Here is a 26,078-nt window from a genome sequence, read left to right as displayed (position 1 = left end):
ATAAACTAATGGGCGGGCCACGCGCAGACTAAAATAAGTGTCGGATTCTGACTTAAAGCCTGCCACCAGACGCAGCTGTACAATTGAAGTACATCAACTCACTTGCCACTATAAAGCCTGCCACCAGATGCAGCTTAATTGGCACTTGCCACTCGCTGATAGGGTTTTTTTTTTTTTAGAGTTTGTGCCCCAATTTTTTTATTAATTTATTTATTTTTGGCTGTGTTGGGTCTTCGTTTCTGTGCGAGGGCTTTCTCTAGTTGTGGCAAGCGGGGGCCACTCTTTATCACGGTGCGCGGGCCTCTCACTGTCACGGCCTCTCTTGTGGAGCACAGGCTCCAGACGCGCAGGCTGAGCAATTGTGGCTCGCGGGCCCAGTTGCTCCGCGGCATGTGGGGGATCCCCATGACCAGGGCTCGAACCCGTGTCTCCTGCATTGGCAGGCAGATTCTCAACCACTGTGCCACCAGGGAAGCCCACTGATAGGGTTTTGATATGAGTCTGCAAGCAATTGATTTATTATGGTCTCTGTGCCGTCAAACCTCTCTGCGAATGATAATCTGTATTTGCAGCTTCTCCCCAGCGCTCGCATCACCGCCTCAGCTCCACCTCAGATCATCAGGCATTAGATTCTCATAAGGAGCGCGCAACCTAGATCCCTCGCATGCTGGGTTCACAGTAGGATTCACACTCCTACGAGCATCTAATGCTGCCGCTGATCTGGCAGGAGGCGGAGCTCAGGCGGTAATGCAAGCGATGGGAAGCGGGCGTAAATACAGATGAAGCTTCGCCCAGTCACTCGCTGCTCGCCTCCTGCTGTACGGCCCGGTTCCTAACGGGCCATGGACAGGTACTGGTGGTGTACCCACCACCATGGTAAAGAGTTCCAGAACCTTGTGCTAATCCCTGACCCCCAAAGCACTATGCTGTTCTCCATTTCTAAATTTTATCATTTCAAAATATGACATAAAGGAATAACACTGTCTGTAACCTTTTGGGATTGGTTATTTTTCACTCAGTATAATGCTCTGGAGTTCCATCTTCAGATTGTGGCGTGTATCAGTAGCTTATTTCTTTTTATTTTTGCATGGTATCCCATGATATGAATGGACGACAGTTTGTTTAAGCCATTCAGCTGTTGAAGTACATCTGAGCAGTTTCCAGTTTGGGGCTATTACAAGTAAAGCTGCTATGAACATCCATGTACAGGTTTTTGTACGAACATAAATGTTCATTTCTTTAGAATAAATGCTCAAAAGTGTAATTGCTGGGTCCAACAGTACTTGCATGTTTTGTTTTATAAAAAACTGCCTAAATGTTTTCAGGGTGGCTGTACCATTTTACATTCTCACCAACACTGTCTGATGATGTACTTTTTCTGCATCCTCACCAGTATTTGGTATTATCACTATTTTTTATTTCGGCCATTCTGATAGGTGTGTAGTGATATCTCATTGTGGTTTTAATTTGCATTTCCTGAGGATTAGTGATGTCATACAACTCTTCATGTGATTATTTGCCATCTGCATATTTCACCTGTTTCGGTGAAATGTCTATGCATGTTTACAGGGAAAGTACTCCTTGTGTTTTTCCTCTGCTCTACTACTACTACACTCACATTTAAACACTCCACTTCACAACAGTTCTGACACCAAGCCTAATGGAACAAAACTCTGTTTCCTCTTTTACTCACATTCACAACACTTCTGTGACCAGAGGTGTGTGAGTTTTTCCTCAACACCAAGCAATCCTCAGATCCTCCTGACACCAGATGGGTGTCCTACAATTTAACTCAATTCTGACACTGTCTACCTGGAGGTAGCTTCAAATCCACAGGTTAAGGGTTCAGACCCACAGGACTGCCCCCGCCTCCCCCACTTCAGATGCCAACTACAAGTGCAGGTCTTTACCTCTCTTCTGACCAACCAGCTGTAAATCAGAGTTTCCCACAACTCCCTCTTCAGGTTCCATTAAGCCGCTAGGGTGGCTCACAGAACTCAGGATAACAGTTTACTTACTAGATCACCAGTTTATTATAAAAGGACACAGCTCAGGAAAACCAGATAGAAGAGATGTGTAGGACAATGAAGGAAGGGGCACAGAGCTTCCATATCCTCTCTGAATGTATCACTCTCCCAGTTTCTCTATGTTTTCACCAACCCAGAACCTCCCCAAACCTTGTCCTTTTGTGTTTTTATGGAGGCCTTCTCTTGTAGGCATGATGGATTAAAGTATCAATCATTTATGATAAATTCAACCTCCAGCCCCTCTCCCCTCCTTGGAGATCAGGCAGTGGGCAAAAGTTCCAACCCTCTAATCACATGGTTGTTTCCCCTGACAACCAGCTCCCATCACGTGGTTATCTAGGGGCTTTCCAAAAAAAAATCACCTTATTCACACAGGTGGGTAAAAGGGAGTTTTTATGAATAACAAAAGATACACAGTTCACCTTTATTGTTCTAAAGCTATTTCAGAAACTGAGGACAAAATAGTAATTATTATAACAAAAGATGCCCCTATTACTCTAATCACTTAGGATATTATAAGGGTTTTGGGAATCATGTGTCAGAAAGGGACAAATATGTATTTAGTATTATAAATCACAATATCATGATGTCTTTTATGACATATTCTAATTTAATTTTTTTTTTTTTTGACAATGCCACGTGGCTTGCAGGATCTCAGTTCTGCAACCAGGGATTGAACTTGGGCCACGGCAGTGAAAGTGCAAAGTCCTAACCACTGGACCACCAGGGAACTCCCTAGTTCTTTATTTTTTATGACTGAACTGTGGTCTTTATAGTCTTTATATATTCTAAATACTAGTCCTTTTTCTTTTGTGTGGCTTGCAAATATTTTTGGATCCATTGGATCCTTCATACATGCTGTATGCTGTGTATGAAGATCAAAGACAGAAATCTATGAGAAATTCACTCTGTAATCACAGATTTGGAGTGTCCCAAACCAACCCACCTCTCTCTCTTTCTCTCTCTCTCTCCCTCACACACACACATCACACTTTAAACATCTCTCTTTTTGTATTTTTTATTATTTACATTAATATGGTTTTTCATAAAGTTTTCTAAATATAGACCCAAGTTTACCATTGTAAACTTGACACTTTATTCTGCTATGTCCTGCTTTTCTTGTCTGTCAATAGAAGAGTTGAAATAGCTGGCAAAATTTTTTTAAATATGTCAATTTCTGATTAAATTTATTTAAGTTTAGTGTTGTTTGCTATTTTTCAAACAGTAGCAGTAAAAGCAGTGGGTTCTTTTTTTTTTTTTTCGCCAAACCGTGTGGCTTGTGAGATCTTAGTTCCCCGACCAGGGACTGAACCCAGGCCCTGGCAGTGAAAGAAAAGAGTCCTAACCACTTGGACAGGCAGCAGGGAATCCCCTAAAAGTAGTGGGTTCTGAACTACCAATCAAAAGTACAGCTCTGCACTATTTACAATAACCAGGTCATGGAAGCAACCTAAATGCCCATCGACAGACGAATGGACAAAGAAGTTGTGGTACATATATACAATGGAATATTACTCAGCCATTAAAAGGAACGAAATTGAGTCATTTGTTGAGACGTGGATGGATCTAGAGACTGTCATACAGAGTGAAGTAAGTCAGAAAGAGAAAAACAAATATCGTATATTAACGCATGTATGTGGAACCTAGAAAAATGGTACAGATGAGCCAGTTTGCAGGGCAGAAGTTGAGACACAGATGTAGAGAACAGACATATGGACACCAAGGGGGGAAAACTGCGGTGCGGTGGGGATGGTGGTGTGCTGAATTGGGCGATTGGGATTGACATGTATACACTGATGTGTATAAAAGTGATGACTAATAAGAACCTGCAGTATAAAGAAACAAACAAACAAAACAACTAATACTAGAGTTTCATTGGGTTATTTGTATGGAAATATGTTAATATAAATGTTTCAGACATTACATGAAATCTCTAAAAATCTTATATGTTCTGGTATAATGTTATAAGTCATAATTCTAGTTATTACTTTAAAACGCATATCTCAGAAATAACTAAATTTCCTTGTCAATTGCATTATTATGAACTTTCATCAAATCTTTAACCGTGGTCATTTTTAAGTCTTTTGTCATTTACAGACAGTTCTGGGTGTACTCTGATGCTTTTGCAAATATGTTCCTATAAAAGGGTTTCATCTTCAAGGAATTCATGGAAAAGACTCTGACAAGTACAGCTTTCTGGTAACTGATTGTACTGCTGAACTGAATGAATAAGCATTTTCAGAACTCTAATGAAAAACTGATGAACTCATAAAAGTGCTAACAAAAGATCAAGATGAAAAAAAAATTAATTACATGGGACTGAGTGAACTGATGAGGATGATTATAATTTTTGTGACTTTCTGTTTGAATTAAAAAAAAAATCCCACAAGGACTCAGAGGCAAAGAATATACAAATCAATTTTCACTGCAAAGTAAAGGAGCTGTTACAGTGGAGGATTACTGGACTGAGTGTCAATATTATGACATAGTATGAGTGTGTTTCGTGTTTGGTAATTGCAATCATTGTTGCTTTTGTTGTGGTCATCCATTTACAATGCTTGGTGTCAGTCTATTTATCTCTTGTAAAAATAAAATACAGTGTGTGTGTGTGTGTGTGAAAAATAAAAAGTACAGCTCTGCATATATATGTATATATTTTTAATGCAGTTTATTTCTATATTTTGGCTGCACCACGCGGTTTACAGGATCAGTTCCCCAACCAGGGACTGACCCTGGGCAGTGACAAGGAAAGCCCAGAATCCTAACCACTAGGCCACCAGGGAACTCCCATTTGCTTTTATATTTTTAACTTTCCTGGTCTTGTTTCCATCATCTGAAAAAATTAGGGTTGGAATAGTTTATTTCTGGAGTCTCTGAAGAGAAAAAAAATGTTTGGAATATCTATTAAATATGACTTGATAAGTTTATCTTATCAAAATCTTTTCAGGAAAAACCCCAAACAAAATGAATAGAAATCATGTGGCCCAGGAATTTCCTTGTTAGGTATCTACCTTGTGTACTGAAATACAATTCAGATGAACCACTCAGAATTAGTGTTAGACTCCGAAGGTTAAAAGCACAAGCCCTAACAAGACTGCCTGAACTTCAGACACCAGATGCAAGTTCAAAGGTCCTCAGGCCACTCAATCTTCTGACTTACTGGATACAAACTCAGGAGTGCTCGGTGTCCAGAGCACGTGGGCTCTGTAGTTTCGGGCACACGGGCTCTCTTGTTGAGGCGTGCGAGCTCAATAGTTGTGGCACGCGGGCTTAGTTGCCCCGTGGCCTGTGGCATCTTAATTCCCCGACCAGGGATCGAACCTGTGTACCCTGCATTGGAAGGTGGATTATTTACCATTGGGCCACCAGGGAAGTCCCAACAAAATGATTTTTTTCTGGTCAATTCACCTTTAAGATTTCTCAAGAGAGGGGGGGAAGAGAGAGGAGACAGAAGGAAAAAAAAGTGAAAGGGAACCAGCTTTAGACAAATATAAAACTATCATTGGAGAAAGCCTAATAATCTTTCTGCTGCAAGAAGAGGAAAAATATTTAGATTTACAGAAACCCATTTCAAAACACATGCACACACACACACACACACACACACACACGAGTCCTTTTAACTGGTTTAAACAGTAACTCAGACTCTTGACAATTTTATCAAGTCACAGAATAAAACAGCCAATATTTATTAATCCCCTCAGAATGGAAATTAAGGACGTTTGAGGAGGGAGGGAGTTTTTCTTTAAACTAAATGATCTTTCACACAAATAAGATAGACAATCCCCTCAAGAGACTTTTGAGGGTTTTTTAATATTCATTTATTTATTGGGTTGGGCCAGGTCTTAGTTGCTGCATGCGGGATCTAGTTCCCTGACCAGGGATCGAACCCGAGTCCCCTGTATTGAGAGCACAGAGTCTTAACTACTGCGCCACCAGGGAAGTTCCAAGAGAGGGTTGTTTTTTTCTTTTTCTTTTTCATTCTAAGGTGTCTCTAGAATGAACAATCTCATTTATGTCAAAGTTCTTCAGAGTAGCCAGTACAATTCCAAACCATCTACTATGAAGCTATGTCAGGAAGTAGTGCAAGTTTATTAGCAGGCAACCCATGAGAAGTTGACTGATAGTTGGTCAAAAATGAAAATAGCACTTATAAGAGTTTTAGGCCCTAACCCCAAGGATTAGGTGCCCTGCCTACTTACTCAAGAAACCAGCAAGACTCTGAAGGCCAAAGAGATAATAAAAGTCCAGATTCAGCACAAAAGCCGCACAATCGAGGACAGAGAGGCCGCAGCAGGGGAAACTCAAGGGGTCTCAGATGTGCATATTGTTACTGAGTCGAGGTCCTGGTTCGTGGCAGCGAAGAGCTTAGCCATACCTCGATGGCAATTGTTTTAGTCCAATCAGCCAACGACCATCAGGGACAAACCTGTATTCGAATACACATGTTGAAACAAGAGGGACTGCACACTGGAGAAACTATGGGGTGTCTCACTGAACAGAGGACAAGATAAGAGTTACAGGATTGGAGGGAATGCTGACATGTAGGTGAAATTTAAATGAAATTCAAATGTTTTAATAGGATCAAAACAAAGAAGTGTTGTATGTAAAGGTGGCAACATCAGATCCGGCCTGCCAAATTGAACAGGCTCTTGTTTCCTTGGAAACTACAAAGCTCTTTTTTTTTTAAATTTTTTGGCTGCATTGGGTCTTCGTTGCTGCGCGTGGCCTTTCTCTAGTTGCCGCGAGTGTGGGCTACTCTTCGTTGTGGTGCGCGGGCTTCTCATTGCGGTGGCTTCTCTTGTTGCGGAGCATGGGCTCTAGGCACATGGGCTCAGTAGCTGTGGCTCTCGGGCTCTAGAGCGCAGGCTCAGTAGTTGTGGCGCACGGGCTTAGTTGCTCCGCGGCATGTGGGATCTACCTGGACCAGGGCTCGAACACATGTCCTGGCAGATTCTTAACTACTGCACCAACGGGGAAGCCCACTTCCATTGTTTCTATTCAGAAGTCAGCATTAAGGCTTACTACACCTTTGGAAATAATGCTTCTCTCCCCAGCTGCCTGTTATCTTACTCTCTTATTAGTTATTTTTCATACTTTTAAGTGGAAATTTCCAACATGCACTAAATTAGAAATAATCGTATTATGAATTCATGTACCCACTACCCAATTAAAAAATTATCAGTGTCATTCCAAACTTGTTTTATTCTACCTCTTTCTTTTTATGCTGTAAATACCATATACCATATCATTTTAGCATAAATATTTTTGTATGTATCTCTAACAGGTAAGAACTTTCTTTAAAAGATAACTAAATACCATTGTGATGTCCATGTTTAAATTTCCCTTAATGTGTTTAAAAACTGTCTTGTCAGAGTTGATAGTTCAAATCTGTTTTCAGTAAAGGTGTATACTTTGTATTGGATTGATGTACCTTTTTTTAGTCACAACTTTAAAGAGATATAATTCACATAACATAAAATTCATTTTTTAAATGTACAATTTAGTGGTTTGTAGTAAGTTTACAGAGCTGTGTAGTCATCACAACTTTAGAATTTTTTCTTCAAAAAAGGAATCTCATACACATCAGCAGTCATTTCCTACTGTGTCTTCTTCTAGCCCCTGGGCAAGTATTAATCTATTTTCTGTCTTTATGGATTTACATATTTTGGACATTCATATAACTGGGCATATAACGTCATATAACTGGGCATATAATATCATATAGCATTTTCATATATAATATTTATATAACATGTGACCTTTTGTGTCTAGCTACTTTCACTTGGCATGTTTTCAAATATCATCCATGTTGTATTCTGTGTCAGTACTTTATTACTTTTGTGGCTAAATAATATTCTATTGCACAGATATACAACATTTTGTTTATCCATTCATCAGTTGTTGAACATTTGGATTGTTTCCATTTTTCAGCTATTATAAATAATGTTGCTATGAACATTTGTGTACAAGTTTTTGTGTGGACATATTTTCATTTTTCTTGGTATTTACCTAAGAGTAAAATTGCTGGGTCATAAGGTAACTCTATGTTTAACTTTTTGAGGAAATGTCACATTGTTTTCTAAAGTGGCGCCACAATTTTACATTCCAACCAGCAAAGTGTGAGGATTGATTTCTCCACATTCTCACCAAAACTTGTTATTGTCTGTCTTTTTGATTTGGCCATACTAGTATGTTCAAAGCAGTATCTCATTGCACTTTTGATATTTGCATTTCCCTAATGACCACTGATATTCAGCATCTTTTCATGTACTTTTTTTTTTTTTTTGGCCACTCCGGGTGACTTGCAGGATCTTAGTTCCCTGACCAAGGATTGAACCCAGGCCCTTGGCAATGGATGCATGGAGTCCTAACCACTGGACCACCAGGGAATTCCCTCATGTACCTTTTGACCATTTGTATATCTTTTTTGGAGAAATGTCTATTTGGATTCTTTGCCCATTTTATAATTTGTCTTTTTTTGTCTTTTTGTCTTTTTTTTTCTTAGTTGTGTTTCTTTTATATTCTAGTTACAGGTCTTTCATCAGATATATGTTTTCCAATATTTTCTCCCATTCTGTGGATTGTCTTCACTTACTTGATGGTGTACTTCGAAGCACAAATGTTTTTAATTTTGATGAAATCCAATTTATCTGCTTTTTGTTTGTTTGTTTTTTTTTTTGCACTTGTGCTTTTGGAAAACATTGCCTAATCCAAGATGGTAAAGATTTACTCCAATGCTCCTATATTTTCTTCTAAGAATTTTAGTTTTAGCTATTACATTAGATACATAGATCTTTCACCATTTGCATATTTGCATACAATTTTTGTATATGTTATGAAGTAGGTGTCCAACTTCATTTTTTTGCATGTAGATATCAAATTGTCCCAATACTGTTTGTTGAAATTCTACTCTTTCCCCATTGCATTGTGTTGGCAACCTTATCAAAACTCAATTGAGGGCTTCCCTGGTGGCACAGTGGTTGAGAATCTGCCTGCTAATGCAGGGCACACGGATTCGAGCCCTGGTCTGGGAAGATCCCACATGCCGCGGAGCAACTAGGCCCGTGAGCCACAACTACTGAGCCTGCGCGTCTGGAGCCTGTGCTCCGCAACAAGAGCAGCCGTGATAGTGAGAGGCCCGCGCACCGCGATGAAGAGTGGCCCCCGCTCACCACAACTAGAGAAAGCCCTTGCACGAAACGAAGACCCAACACAGCTAAAAATAAATAAATAAATAAATAAATAAATAGAGTAGCTATTAATTAAAAAAAAAGAAACTCAATTGATCATAAATTTAATAATTTATTTCTGGACACTCAACTCTATACCATGGATCTATGTCTATCTTTATGCCAGTACAACACTGCCCTGATTACTGCAGCTTGTAGGAAATTTTGAAATCAGGAAGTGTGAATCCTCCAACTTTCTTCTTTTTTCCCCAAGATAGTTGGGCTATTCTGGGTCCCTTAAATTTCCATAAAAATTTTAAGCTCAGCTTGCCAATATCTGCAAAGTGTCCAGCTGAAATTTTGATAGTGATTACATTAAATTTCTAGATCAGTTTGGAGACTATTGCCATTTTAATGATATTAAGCCAAATCCATGAACATGGGCTAATTTCCATTTATTTAAGTCTTCTTTAATTACTTTTTTTTTAAATTACTTTTATCAATGTCTTATAGTTAGCTATTTACAAGTCTTACATTTCTTTTGTTAAATTTATTCCTAAGCATTTCATTCTGTTTTGATGCTATTGCAAAAAGAATGTTGTCTTAATTTCAGTTTTGGATGGTTCATTGCTAGTGAATAGAAATAAAACTGACTTTTATACATTGATCTTGTATCCTGCAACCCTGCTGAACTAATTTATTCTAATATTTTTGTGGATTTTCCATATACAAGATCATGTCATCTGCAAATATAGTTTTATTGATACTTTTTCCTTTTCAACCTGGATAAATTTTATTTCTCTTTCTTGCCTAGCTGGCCTGGCTAGAATCTTCAGTACAAGATTGAATAGGAGTAACAAGAGCTGACATCCTTGTCTAGTACTTCATCTCAGGTGGAAAGCATTCAGTCTCTTACCATTAAGTATGATATTAGCTATGGGGTGTTTTAGACAGTCTATCAGGTTGAGGAAGTTCCCCTCTAAATTAGCCTGCTTAGGCTGCCATAACAAAATACTATAGACTGGGTGGTTTAAACATTAGGCATTTAGGGACTTCCCTGGCCGTCCAGTGGGTAAGACTCTGTGCCTCTGATGTAGGGGACCTGGGTTAGATCCCTGGTCAGGGAACTAGATCCCGCATGCATTCTGCAACTAAGAGTCCACATGCCATAACTAAGAAGTCTGCATGCTACAACTAAAAGATCTTGTATGCTGCAACAAAGTTCTTGTGTGCCCCAACTAAGATGTGGTGCAGCCAAAATAAATAAATAAATATTAAAAAAATAAACAATAGGCATTTATTTTCTCATATTTCTGGAGGCTAGAAACCTAAGATCAAGGTGCCAGCAGGATTGGGTTCTGGTGAGGCCTCTTTTCCTGGCTTGCAGGTGACCTCCTTCTTGCTGTGTCCTGACATGGCCATTTCTGTGTTTGTGTGTGTGTGTGTGTGTGTGTGTGTGTGTATGTGCATTTAGAGGGAGGGAGAGATTGATCTCTGGTGTCTCTTCCTTTTCTTATAAAGACATCAGATTAGGGTACTACCCTATGACTTCATTTAACATTAGTTACCTCCTTAAAGGCCCTATTTCCAAATACAGTCACATTGGGTGTTAGGGCTTCAACATGAAAATTTTTTTTGGTGGGAGGGGACACAGTTTAGTCCATAACACCTATTATTCCTAGTTTGTTTAATTTTTTTTAAAAGTATTTTTATTTATTTATTTATTTTTAAAGTAATCTTTTATTTATTTATTTATTTTTATATTTTTATTTTTGGCTGTGTTGGGTCTTCGTTTCTGTGCGAGGGCTTTCTCTAGTTGCGGTAAGCGGGGGCCACTCTTCATCGCGGTGCGCGGGCCTCTCACTATCGCAGCCTCTCTTGTTGTGGAGCACAGGCTCCAGACGCGCAGGCTCAGTAGTTGTGGCTCACGGGCCTAGTTGCTCCGTGGCATGTGGGATCTTCCCAGACCAGGGCTCAAACCCGTGTCCCCTGCATTGGCAGGCAGATTCTCAACCACTGCGCCACCAGGGAAGCCCCTAATTTTTTTTTTTTTAATCATGAAAGTGTATTGGATTTTGTCAAGTGCTTTTTCTGGTGCATTGAGGTTATTATCTAGTTTTTGTTCTTTTGTATATTAATAAGGTGCGTTACATTGGGATTGATTTTTAGCTGTCAAACCAACCTTACATTCCTAGGATAAATCCCACTTAGTCATAGTGTATAATCCTTTTTACACGTTACTGGGTTCTGTTTCCTAGGGTTTTGATTTTTTTTTTTTCTTTTTGAAAGAATGTGTGTGGGGAATTCCCTGGCATTCCAGTGGTTAGGACTCCATGCTGTCACTGCTGAGGGCCCGGATTCAATCCCTGGTCAGGAAACTAAGATCCCACAAGCTGCGTTGTGTGGCCAAAAAACGAACAAACAAAAAAACCCATAAAATAAAGAATGTGTGTGTATATATTTATAAGAATTATTGGTCTGTAGTTTTCTTGTTATATCTTTGTCAGGTTTTGATATCAGGGTAATATTGGCCTCATAGAATGAGTTAGAACGTGTTCCCTTCTCTTGTTTTTTGGAAGATTTTGTGAAGGATTAGTGTTAATTCTTTAAATGTTTGGTAAAATTCACCAGTGAAGCCTATAGTTCTAGGGTTTTCTTCATGGAAAGTTGTTTTTTTAAATTATTAATTCAATGGCTTTACTTGTTCAGTTTTTCTATTTCCTCTTGAGGTAGTTTCAGTAGTTTTTGTCTTTCCAGGAATTTGCCTGTTTCAACTAGGTTATCTAATTTGTTCATCGTATTCCCTCATTGGGAAGTTACAATGTCACAAAGCTTACTGTTCTGGGATTCAGTCATTAAAAAAAAAAAAAAAGCTCCTTGGACTGTTGCAAAACTTTATTTCCAGAGTTATGAAAAAGTTGATTTTGACAATTTTTTGCCATTGTTCTCATTCCTTTTATGGAGTTGTGAAATTTTGGATGTCCTCACTCTGCTATTCTGGCACTTATTCTGATTAATTCATCTATTATATATCCATTCCTCACTCTCTTGAGGTTTTTTTTTTGAGCTAAAAATGAATTTAATAAAGACTATTTTAGTACCTTAGCCTCTCCAGGAGAGTTGGAAAGCCACACTTGGGAACTCTCATCCAGGAACCATTTCCAAAATCACACCGCAGAACTGGCTCCATAAAGCCACCCTGTTTCTACTGCTGCTTCTCCGGCTATCCACAGATCCTGCTGCTTTCAACACTGACGCCATCAATGCTAGTTACTGGATGCTGCCGCTAGAACATCACTGCTCCTTTGGAAAAGTAGCTACCACCATGGCTGCCACCTGCCCTAGCATTGATTCCACTAAATCAATTTGATTCACTAGTGTTTGTCTCAAAGTCTAATGTAGGAGAATTCTGATTGATAGATCTGTGGTCATATATCTGTGCTCTGGCTGTAAGAGAGGCTGGGTAAGTTGATTTTTAAAATATTACGTTGGGTGGTACTCTTTGCTTCTTACCAAGACTCGTATGATGGGAATTCCCCAAACATGGGATGGTAGTCTCCATTTTCCATAAAATACTTGCTGTGTCATAATTAAAGAAAGAATAGTGATTTGCACTTTAAATGCTGGCTTACCATAATACATGTTGCTTACCATAAGTCTTTAATCTTAAACCACCTCCACTCCCCACTTATTTCATGTCATTTATTTTTTGAAGAAGTGGGACATTCTAATAGTTGAATTTTCCACATTCTAGATTTCGATTGTTGCATTCTCATGGTAGTTTAACATATGCCTCTATTTCTTGTATTTCCTGCTTACCTGTGGTTGGATATCTAGATTTAGCTCCTTTTAAGATTTTGTCTTTGTGGTTGAATATTTTGGTTTCACCATGATGTATCTTTGTAAAGATTTCTCTGTATTTTTCCTACTTGTAGTTTGTTGGTATATTGAATCTGTAGATTGTCTTCCATCACTTCTGAAAAAATTTCAGCCATTATCTCTTCAAATATTGTCTCTTATTCTGCCTCTTCTTCTAAACCTCCAATTAAACATGTTATATCTACCCACTGTATCCTATATGTCACTGGTTCTCTATGGCAATTTTCATGTTTTTATCTTTTCATGATACATTTTGGATAGTTTCTTCTCATTTTTCCTTCAGTTCTGCAATTCTTAAGTTGTGTCCAATCTGTTGTTAGACCCACCTATCTTTTGTTTTTAATTTCATTTATTGTATTGTTTTATTTGTATAAGTTCTGTTTGATTCTTTATCAGATCTGCTATGTTGCTTTTATAGTTTCCTCTTCCCTGGATATATTTTCAAGCTTATATATTATTTCAACATAATAAGCATGGGGACTTCCCTGGTGGCACAGTGGTTAATAATCCACCTGCCAATGCAGGGGACATGGGTTCGATCCCTGGTCCAGGAAGATCCCACATGCCATGGAGTAACTAAGCTGAGAGCTACAACTACTGAAGCCTTCGTGCCTAAAGCCCGTGCTCCACAACAAGAGAAGCCACCGCAATGAGAAGCCTGCACACCGCAACGAAGAGTGGCCCCTGCTCGCCGCAACTAGAGAAAGCCTGTGTGCAGCAACAAAGACCCAAGGCAGCCAAAAAAAACCCCCAAAACATAATAAGCATGGAGGCCTGATATCTCCTGGAACTGTTCATCGTGTGTGTTGATTCTCACTTGTGCTGGCTCTAATTTATTTATGTGCTGGTCATCATGTTTTAAAAAATATCTGTAGAAACAATCAGAAACCTAAGATGAAATAATGATTTTCATTTGATTCTTCCAGGCACTTGAGGCCCTTTACCCTTCTAGGACTATCTTAACCTAAATTCTGAGACTGAAGTTGCCTTAACCGCCCAGGTGAGGAATCTGGGTTATCTCTTGTCTTGAGAGTGTAGCCCTTTGGAAGACCTTAGTTTAATGGAGTAATGAGGTATGAGAGTCTCCGCCTGGGGTTGGACCTACGTTTTTGGCTTCTGTGCCCTTTGTCCAGTAAGGCCATTAAACCCAGCTAGGTTTGCTTCTCCAGGTTTTGACCTTCTCTTAGATTTTTTTTTTTTTAATTAATTAATTAATTTATTTATTTTTGGCTGTGTTGGGTCTTCGTTTCTGTGCGAGGGCTTTCTCCAGTTGCGGCAAGCAGGGGCCACTCTTCATCGCGGTGCGCGGGCCTCTCACTATCGCGTCCTCTCTCGTTGCGGAGCACAGGCTCCAGACGCGCAGGCTCAGTAGTTGTGGCTCACGGGCCTAGCTGCTCTGTGGCATGTGGGATCTTCCCAGACCAGGGCTCGAACCCGTGTCCCCTGCATTGGCAGGCAGATTCTCAACCACTGCGCCACCAGGGAAGCCCCTCCTCTTAGATTTTAGCCAGGTAAATTTCTCATTATCTTTTAAACTCTTTCAGTTCTTTTAGGAAGATTTTAAATAATATTTCATCCTGCTTAATTTTCTTCAGAAGGATTGGTTTGAATTATTTAGGCCATAGTTGCTGAATGCAGAAGCAAGTAAATATTTTTTGAAACATTATACAGGAATACCTCATTTTATTGCACTTCAGTTTATTGTGCTTCCCACATGTTACTTTTTTTACAAATTGATAGTCTGTGGCAACCCTGCATTGAGCAAGTCTATTGGCACCATTTTTCCAATAGCATTTGCTCACTTAATGTCTCTGCAACACATTTTGGTAATTCTCAAAATATATCAAACTTTTAAGTTATTATTATATTTGTTATGGTGATCTGTAATCAGTGATCTTTGATTGACTACTGTAATTGTTTTGGGGCACCGTGAACCATGCCCACTTAAGAAGGCAAACTTAATCGATAAATGTGTGTGTTCTGACTGCTCCGCTGTCTCTCTCCCTCTCCTCAGGCCTTTTTGCTCCTTGAGACACAACAATATTGAAATTAGGCTAATTAATAACTCTACAATTGTCTCTCAGTTTTCAGGTGAAAGAGTCACATATGTCTCACTTTAAATCAAAAGCTAAACATGATTAAGCTTAGTGAGGAAGGCATGTCCAAAGCTGAGATAGGCTGAAAGCTGGGCCTCTTGCACCAGATAGTTAGCCAAGTTGTGAATGCAACAGAAAAGTTCTTGAAGGAAATTAAAAGTGCTCCTCCAGTGAACATATGAATGATAAAGTGAAACAGCCTTATTGCTGATATGGAGAAAGTTTTAGTGGTCTGGATAGATGATCAAACCAGCCACAACATCCTCTCAAGCCAAAGCCTAATCCAGAGCAAGGCCCTAACTTCCTTCAATTCTATGAAGGCTGAGAGAGGTGAGGAAGCCACAGCAGAAAAGTTTGAAGCTAGCAGAGGCTCATTCTTGAGGTTTCAGAAAAGAAGCCCTCTCCAAAACATAAAAGTGCAAGGTGAAGCAGCAAGTGCTGATGTAGAAGCTGCAGCAAGTTATCCAGAAGATCTAGCTAAGGTAATTAATGAAGGTGGCTACAGTAAACAACAGATTTTCAGTGTGGATGAAACAGCCTTCTATTGGAAGATGCCATCTAGGCTTTCATAACTAGAGAGATGTTAATGCCTGGATTCAAAGCTACAAAGGACAGGCTGACTCTCTTGTTAGGGGCTAATGCAGCTGGTGACTTGAAGTTGAAGCCAATGCTCATTTCCCATTCCAAAAATTCTAGGGCCCTTAAAAACTATGCTAAATCTACTCCACTTGTGCTCTATAAGTGGCACAAAGCCTGGATGACAGCACATCTGTTTACAACATGATTTGCTGAATATTTTAAGCCCACTTTGAGAACTACTCCTCAGAAAAAAAGATTCCTTTCAAAATATTACTGCTCATTGAAAATGTGCCTGGTCACCCAAGAGCTCTGATGGAGATATACAATGAGATTTATGTTATTTTCATGCCTGCTAACACAATGCCCATTCTGCAGCCCATGGATCAAGGAATAATTTTGACTGTCAAGTCTTAGCAAAGAAATACATTTCGTAAGGCTATAGCTGCCATACATTGTGATTCCTTTGATGCATCTGGGCAAAGTCAACTGAAAACCTTCTGGAAAGGATCCACCATTCTAGATGCCATTAGGAACATTTGTGATTTGTGACAAGAGGTCAAAATATCAAATACCAGTTTGGAAGAAGTTGATTCCAACTCTCATGGATGACTTTGGGGGGTTCAAGACTTCAGTTGGGAGATGTGGTGGAAATGGCAAGAGATTTAGAATTAGAAGTGAAGTCTGTTATTTTTTTCTATGTGTCTGAATTGCTGCAATCTCATGATAAAACTTTAATGGATGAGGAATTGCTTCTTATGGATGAGCAAAGAAAGTGGTTTCTTGAGATGGAACCTACTCCTGTTGAAGATTCTGTGAGGATTGCCAAAATGACAACAAATATTTATTTTTAAAATTTTATTATTTTTTATTGGAGTATAGTTGTTTTACAATGTTGTGTTAGTTTCTGCTGTACAATGAAGTGAATCAGCTATATGTATAAATATATCCCCTCCCTCTTGGACCTCCCTCCCACCCCCACCTCCATCCCACCCATCTAGGTCATCACAGAGCACCGAGCTGAGCTCCCTGTGCTATACAGCAGGTTCCCACTAGCTAGTTATTTTAACATGGCAGTGTATAAATGTTAATCCCAGTTTTGTTCCTTTTTATGGCTGAGCAATATTCCACTGTATATGTGTACCACATCTTCTTTATCCATTCATCTGTAGATGGACATTTAGGTTGTTTCCATGTCCTGGGTATTGTAAATAGTGCTGCAATGAACACTGGGGTACACATGTCTTTTTGAATTATGGTTTTCTCAGGGTATATGCCCAGTAGTGGGAGTGCTGGGTCATACGGTAGTTCTATTTTTAGTTTTTTAAGGAACCTCCACACTCTTCTCCATAGTGGCTGTATCAATTCACATTCTCACCAACAGTGCAAGAGGGTTCCCTTTTCTCCATACCCTCTCCAGCATTTATTGTTTGTAGATTTTTTTGTTGATGGCCATTCTGACTGGTGTGAGGTGATACTTCAGTGTAGTCTTGATTTGCATTTCTCTAGTAATTAGTGATGTTAAGCATCTTTTCATATTACTTGTGATTGGTCTGTTTATGTTTTCTAATTCTTCCTCATTCAGTCTTGGAAAGTTGTACCTTTCTAAGAATCTGTCCATTTCTTCCAGGTTGTCTATTTTATTGGCATATGATTGCTTGTAGTAGTCTCTTATGATCCTTTATATTGCTGCAATGTCATTGTAATTTCTCCTTTTTCATTTATAATTCTATTGATTTGAATCCTCTCCCTTTTTTCTTGATGAGTCTGGCTAAAGGTGTTATCAATTTTGTTTATCTTCTCAAAGAACCAACTTTTAGTTTTATTAATCTTTGCTATCTATTGTTTTCTTCATTTCTATTTCATTTATTTCTGCTCTCATCTTTATGATTTCTTTCCTTCTACTAACTTTTTTGTTTTTTGTTCTTTCTCTAGTTGCTTTAGGTGTAAGGTTAAATTGTTCATTTGAGATTTTTCTTGTTTCTTGAGGGGAGATAGAATTGCTATAAACTTCCCTCTTAGAACTGCTTTTGCTACATCCCATAGGTTTTGGGTTGTCATGTTTTTGTTATTTGTTTCTATGTATTTTTAAAATTTCCTCTTTGACTTCTTCAGTGATCTCTTGGTTATTTAGTATCATATTGTTTAGCCTCCATGTGTTTGTGTTTTTTTTCCTGTAATTGATTTCTAATCTCATAGCACTGTGGTTGGAAAATATGCTGGATACAATTTCAATTTTTAAAAATTTTCCAAGGCTTGATTTGTGACCCAAGATGTGATTTATCCTGGAGAATGCTCTGTGTGCACTCGAGAAGAAAATGTATTCTGCTGCTTTTGGGGGGAACGTCTTATGAATATCAATTAAATCTATCTGGTTTATTGTGTCATTTAAAGCTTGTGTTTCTTATTTTCTGTCTGGATGATCTGTCCATTGGTGTAAGTGGGGTGTTAAAGTCCCCCCACTATTATTGTGTTACTGTCGATTTCCCCTTTTATGGCTGTTAGCATTTGCTTAATGTACTGAGGTGCTCCTATGTTGGGTGCATAAATATTTATAATTGTTGTATCTTCTTCTTGGATTGATCCCTTGATCATTATGTAGTGTCCTTCCTTATCTCTTATAAGTCTTTATTTTAAAGTTTATTTTATCTGATATGAGTATTGCTACTCCAGCTTTCCTTTGATTTCCATTTGCATGGTATATCTTTTCCCATCCACTCACTTTCAGTCTGTATGTGTCCCTAGGTCTGAAGTGGGTCTCTTGTAGACAGCACATATATGGGTCTTGCTTTTGTATCCATTTATCCAGTCTTTTAGTTGGAGCATTTAATCCATTTACATTCAAGGTAATTATCAATATGTATGTTCCTATTACCATTTTCTCAATTGTTTTGGGTTTGTTTTTGTGGGTCTTTTTCCTCTCTTGTGTTTCCCGCCTAGAGAAGTTCCTTTAGCATTTGCTGTAAAGCTGGTTTGGTGGAGCTGAATTCTCTTAGCTTTTGCTTGTCAGTAAAGCTTTTGATTTCTCCGTTGAATCTGAATGAGATCCTTGCTGGGTAGAGTAATCTTGGTTGTAGGTTTTTCCCTTTCATCACTTTAAATATACCGTGCCATTCCCTTCTGGCCTGCAGAGTTTCTGCTGAAAAATCAGCTGTTAACCTTATGGGGATTCTCTTGTATGTTATTTGTTGCTTTTCCCTTGCTGCTTTTAACATTTTTTCTTTGAATTTAATTTTTGTTAGTTTGATTAATATGTGTCTTGGTGTGTTTCTCCTTGGGTTTATCCTGCCTGGGACTCTCTGCACTTCCTGGACTTGGGTGGCTATTTCCTTTTCCATGTTAGGGAAGTTCCCAACTATAATCTCTTCAAATACTTTCTCAGACCTTTTCTCTTTCTCTTCTTCTTCTGGGACCCCTATATTTTGAATGTTGGTGTGTTTAATGTTGTCCCAGAAATCTCTGAGCCTGTCCTCATTTCTTTTTGTTCTGTCTTCTTTATTCTTCTCGGCAGTTATTCCCACCATTCTATCTTCCAGCTCACTTAACTATTCTTCTGCCTCAGTTATTCTGCTATTGATTCTTTCTAGTGTATTTTTCATTTCAGTTATTGTTTTGTTCATCACTGTTTGTTTGTTCTTTAGTTCTTCTAGGTCTTTGTTAAACATTTCTTGTATTTTCTCAATCCTTGCCTCCACTCTATTTCCGAGATTTTGGATCATCTTTACTATCATTACTCTGAATTCTTTTTTAGGTAGGTTTCCTATTTCCTCCTCATTTATTTGGTCTTGCAGGTTTTTACCTTGCTCTTCCATCTGTAACATATTTTTTTGTCATCTCATTTGTTTTGATGGGTGGGGCTGTGTTCCTGTCTTACTGGCTGTTTGGCCTGAGGCGTCCAGTACTGGAGTTTACAGGCACTTGGGTAGAGCTGGGTCTTGGTGCTGAGATGAGGACCTTGGGAGACCTCGCTCCATTTGATATTCCCTGGGGCCTGAGGTTCAGTTAGTCCAGTGGTTTGGACTCAGTGCTCCCACCACAGGAGCTCAGGCCTGACCCCCAGCCTGGGAACCACGGTTCTGCAAGCCATGTGGTGTGGAAAAAAGAAAAAGAGAGCAGAACAATAACAAAGAATAAAAAATAAAATTAGAAAAATAAAAAATATATTAGAAAAAATAAAAATACAAATGAAATGACAACCAGGCAAAACAGAACCACAACAGCAAAAAAAAAAAAAAAAAAAAGGCCAGAAGAAGCCTTGGGGGTGGGTCTTAGGTGGGGGGGCGGGGCCTAGGCTCAGGACCCTCGTGGCCAGGAAAGGCCTTGTGGGGTTGGGGTCGTGGCTTAGGCTCAGCCTAGACAGTGGGGGCCCTGGAGAGTGGAGGTAGAGGCCTGGGACCCCAGCAGGCTTGCCGGGCCCGAGCAGTCAGGGGAGATGCTAGCTGTGTTCCCCTCTGATCCCCCAGTCCCCTCGTCTCTCTCTGTCCCCACTGATCCCTGCACCATGGGTGGGCTCCCCCTCTGGTCATGGAACCCCTCTCCTCCCCCAGCCGCCCCTCACAGGTGCCGGTCCCCTGCCGCCTCCACTTTCTCTCCCCCCTCCTTCCCTGCCACGTCCTACCTGGTTGTGTGGGTACTTTTCCTGTCCGTTTAGGTGTCTGAGGTCCCCCACCAGAACCTGGGAGGTGCCCTAGTTGTGTCAAGAATTTAGAATATTACATAAACGTAGTTGGTAAAGCAGTTGCAGAGTTTGAGAGGGTTGACTCCAATTCTGAAAGAAGTTCTACTGAGCAGGGTGAAGTGCTATCAAACAGCCTTGCGTGCTACAGAGAAATCCCTCATGAAAGAAGAGACAGTCGATGTGGCAGACCTCCTTGCTGTCTTATTCAAGAGACTGCCTCAGCCACCCCACCTTCAGCAACCACCACCCTGATCAGTCAGCAGCACCAACATCAGGGCAAGACCTCCACCGGCAAAAAGATTATGGCTCACTGAAGGCTCAGATGGTGCTTAGCATTATTTAGCAATAAACTATTTTTAAATTAAGGTGTATACATTTTTTTAGACATAATGCTATTGCATACTTAATAGACTACAGTATAGTGTAAGCATAACCTATATGTACCGGGAAACAAAAAAAAATTTCTGTGACTCACCTTATTGCTTTATTGCAATGGTCTGGAACTTTACCTGCAATATTTTTAAAGTATGCCTGTATGCCTTTTCTTATTAGGTATATACATACACCTGAATACTCTTACACTGTATGTAGGACTGCACTAATGCATGGAAATGTAAATATGTAATGCAAATTTAAAAAACAGGGCATGATCTTAGCAGTGATGTATGGAGTGAGTAATTCTGAGAACCTTTGACATCTTCATGTAATGTTTTTCCTTTCTTATGCAATAAATGGAGTTAATAAACTGTGACCGTTGTTCTTAATCAAGTTATACTAAGAGTCTGCATACCGGGCTTCCCTGGTGGCGCAGTGGTTGAGAATCCGCCTGCCAATGCAGGCGACACGGGTTCGAACCCTGGTCTGGGAGGATCTCACAGGCCGCGGAGCGGCTGGGCCCATGAGCCGTAATTACTGAGCCTGCGCTCCGCAACGAGAGACCGCAATAGTAAGAGGCCCCCGCTTGCCACAACTAGAGAAAGCCCTCGCACAGAAACAAAGACCCAACACAGCCATAAATAAATAAATGAAAATTAAAAAAATAAAAAAGATATCTTATATAAAAAAAAAAAAGTCTGCATACCTTTCCCAGGAGAATTGTCAAGAGAACAGTAGTTAATGCCTGTATATTTCCTGGTTAAGAGTGTCTGCTTGATTTTTTTCTATTAAAGGCAGAGAGAGAAATTTGTTCCTTGGTCTTTAATGAAGAGAAGAATGATTTCATTTCACCAAGTGGCAAATATTTAACACCAGGAGAATTTTAAAAGATTCAAGTTAAATACAAAACCAAAACCCTACCATGGTAGTACCATGAATCTTGGCTTTGGGTTGGTGAAAAATCCCTGTACCTGCCACCAACACCAAGACCCTCCTCTCCTGGGGTCTGGGATGTATGGGAAAAACAAACATATAAACAAAAACACCAAACTCCACCATCAGTGAATTGGTAATGGAATGTTATGTCTGAATGTTATTATCTTGGATGGAGAATCAAGGGAAAATAAAAACCCTTTTGCTATGTCTATATCTTGGTGTTCTAAAGCATCACGTTAATAGCAATTAAAATAACTTTAATTAAAGGAAAAAGGGAAGAGAATTTCCTGGCGGTCCAGTAGTTAGGACTCCTTGCTTTCACTGCAGAGGGCCCTGGTTCAATCCCTGGTGGTCGGGGAATTAAGATCCCACAAGCTGGGTGAGAGGCGACGATGGGTCAAAGTGGAGTTATTCTTAGTTATGACAGGCTCTAAGTCCTATTTTTACATGGATTGTAACTAACGAATAAATACATGAAAAAATAGACATATTTTAGATGAGATCAAAGGTGTAATTTGGGGCTCTTTATTTCTGATGAAGTCATTCAAATGCATAATTTAAAAATTATATCCATAAAAATATTTTAAAAATCACTTTTTTTCCAGATTATGAAAGTAACACACACTCAAAAATGCCTTTTGTTTTTCCTTATCTCCAAATGATGTGCTAGGTATAGTTCTAAACTCCTAGGAAGAAGTAATAAAAATTCTTGGACTTTTTTTCTGTATTTTAAGTCATATAGAAATCACACATTAAAAAAAATCTGTACAAGCTAATGAAAATATTCTTAGATTTTAGCTGGCATCATTAAGTTGATGGTACAATGCTGATTATCACTGTAGACGTCCTGATTGACAGGTATATGCCTTTGATTAATAGAAATGTCGCTACATAATGAGAGCAATATATGTAACGTGTACAGCCATTCAAAACATACAGTTTATGGGGAGAAAATACTTAAAGGGTTTCCTGGTAATGAAAAATACTGGAAGTACCCTAAAATATTTTAGTACCCACTGTCACACCCTCCCTTCACCCATCTGCCTGTATGGTGGTCTAAAGAACTTTTATGTCCCATACGTCTCATGGTTCAAGGGTAACCAAAGTAATCACTCAATTCCATAGGACAGGGAATTCCCTGGTGGTCCAGTGGCTGAGACTCCACGCTCCCAATGCAGGGGGCCCGGGTTCGATCCGGGGTCAGGGAACTAGATCTCACATGCTGCAACTAAAAGATCCTGCAAGCCACAACTAAAACAAAGAAACCCATATGCTGCAACGAAGATCCCGCATGCTGCAACTAAGACCCGGCACAGCCAAATAATTAAAATAAATACCATAGAAAGGCTCTCTCATGGGAATGAGTAGTTGCTCCAGATTATCTAGGCTCCAGTTTCATCAGAGGAAAAAGAATGAATCAATTGTTTTTTGTTTTTTAATACTTATTTGGTTGCACTGGGTCTTAGCTGCGGCAGGTGGGCTCCTTAGTTGCAGCAGGCATGTGGGATCTAGTTCCCTGACTAGGGATCAAACCCGGGCACCCTGCATTGGGAGCTCGCAGTCTTAACCACTGCACCACCAGTGAAGTCCCAAGAATGATTGAATTGTAATAAAATGCTACTTTCCTACAAAAGACTTCAGCACTCACAAATTAAAGACTGCTGACCAATGTTAATGCTTAGAGATCCCTCCCAGAAGTGGTAAACACTGAATCTAGTCCTCAGAGATGCTAGATAAGAGTCCAAAACGTAATGAGTTACTTCCAATTAGCTAACTTCCTCGACTTGAAATATCAGGGGATTAATTATGGTTTTCCAGAAGTCCTTTTATGGGGTTGGCCCTTCCTGTCTCATCAATAAAACAATCACCCTATGTAAGTGTTCACCAGCCAGCACACAAATTTGAGAACATTTGAAGAAAACTCCCTTTGGGTAACCACATCAATGAAAGCAAATTCAATAAATTTTGGAAATTCCCTGACAGTCCAGTGGTTAGGACTTGGTGCTTTTTACTGCCAGGGGGCCGGGTTTGATTCTTGGTGGGGGAACTAACACCCCGCAAACTGCATGATGTGGCCTAAATGAATGAATTCTAATCAATCTTGCACCATAAAAGCCAACTTCGAGTCCTTTAAACTAGATAGCTTTCAAAGTAGTTTATCACTTCCTTGAGACTACATTTATGTATAGACATGAATTTTTTTGTCTATAAAGAAAACTCAGATTCTCAAAAGGAGATAACCATTGGAACAGTATGAGAAAACCTGTCTGCAGTACAGTGCTTCTCACATATTTATAACACATGCTGGTCTTTGATAAACCAAAATCTTAAGCATTGTTATTTGAAATTTTTAATTTTAACAAATCAGAGACTGTTGAATATCCCTTCCCCAACCACACTGAGATCATGATATACCTCCTCAAATGGGGGTACTCCTCTTGTATGAGTAGACCAAAGAATAAGATCAGGAATTAAACTGCCACTTAAAGTAACAATCTTTAGGATGTTCAGCATTACCCTCTAATCCATAGAATACCACTGTATTCTTTCCTACAGTTTATAAAACACAGTGGTTAAGTCAAAGTTTCAACTTTTTTCTATTCAACCAAAACTCACTGAAATCCCACATCTGACTATTTCAAGACAAAGAAAAATATAAAACCTCAACCAATCCTAAAGAACAGCCCACATTTTTCTGGCAATACACTTTTGAACGACTTTACATGAAAACAAAGTTGTATTGCTTTTGCTCAGAAAGTTGAGACCACAGTAGATAGCAATTCTATTAAATTGGAAAGTTTGAGAGATTTTTACAGAATGACATTTCCTGACTTCGCTTAACACTAGGAGCAATTCAAATGGTAGAAATGCACATACACACAACATCTGTAACTAAAAATTGCAGTTTATATAAAATGACATTTAAAAATTCAATTATAATTGCAGTGTCCTTGAATCACCTTTTTAATCAGTGAAACGTAGTATCCTGTGGTGGACATCCTATCAAATACTTGCAACCTATAGCAATTAATTTCTCAGGTTTCTTTGTATTGAAATTTATAAGATTAGCAAAGGGGTCCAGTTACTGTCATCATTCATGAAAAAGATGCATGGAAGAGAATGAAATAAATGCTCTGCTTATCCACGTTAGTATCCCAATGACATTTTAACTCTTAATCCCTAATCTTGTAAATGCAGCCATCAGACTACAGAATACTAACGTGTTAATCAACAAAACTGCTAATTAGGTTTCTTTCAAGGTAAGTAGCAACACATAGAACTTGCTCAAAACAACTCAGGAAGCATATTTAAGAATATACAGGTTAATTATGTTTGTTGTAAGTACTTCAGTTTTTCTAAAAGATCTCAGACAATAATCTCTAGATGTAGTGTATTTCTTCAAAGTCATATATATCAAGACTTGACTGAAGAGTTTGGATTTTGTTTAAAAAGCCTTTATTCATTTTTGATCAGGGAAAGGACAATCTCAATGTCAACTTGTCACCTAATCATAAATTTGAACTTACAGGATTCACTGCCCTAAAGACACTGCACCTGACTTTGACAACATAACTTAAAATGAAAATCTCCTTTCTGTTCCCTAAGGTTGCATGTTGAAAGAATCAAACAATCCCTTGCAATAGCCAACATTGGTACTTGGCCTAGGTGTAAGGTCAAATAGCAAAACAGGAGCAAAACGCCAAAAGCATTGTAACTTCATAGCCCAGCAAGTACAAACATCATCGGAACAAAGAAAGTTGCAGGCACCAAATAAAACAAGGCAGGTTCATTAGCGTAAAAAACTTTACACTTGGTTGGAGGTGAGGTCAGCTATTCCACACGTGACATGTACGCCAATCCTAATGGCTGACATGGAACCACAGAAACAACAACAAAAACCTTAAATTCAGTAACTACGCTGAATGTAAAATTCAAAACTTGAATTTACCCAGGACATCCTCCAAAGTCTAGAGCTAAAGCTATTTTTTTTTTTAATGCACCAGAAGATCTGTTGTAATGACATGACTTGGTCACACTTAGATTTGCATTTACATAAGATTTAAGGGATACCTTTCCCCACTATTCCTTTTACGTTTGAACATGGATATGCTTAACTATTCAGCTCATGCACTAACTGCGCTAAAAATGATGAAACTTACTACCATGATTTTTTCTAAGAACTCACACCACGTAACAGTTAACACCCAATACAGCTTCCTAAAAATGCCCCAACAGAAAACATTTTTTTCAGTTTGGTGCTTGCTGTGACATAATACCAACATAATAGTATACAATTAATTTACCCATCCACTACGTCGAATATTTTAATCTTTTGTTC

This window comes from Balaenoptera acutorostrata, chromosome 5, assembly GCF_949987535.1.
Source record: "Balaenoptera acutorostrata chromosome 5, mBalAcu1.1, whole genome shotgun sequence".
Classification (NCBI taxonomy): Eukaryota; Metazoa; Chordata; class Mammalia; order Artiodactyla; family Balaenopteridae; genus Balaenoptera; species Balaenoptera acutorostrata.
The sequence above is the reverse complement of the archived record's forward strand: the minus strand, read 5'-3'. Positions refer to the sequence as shown.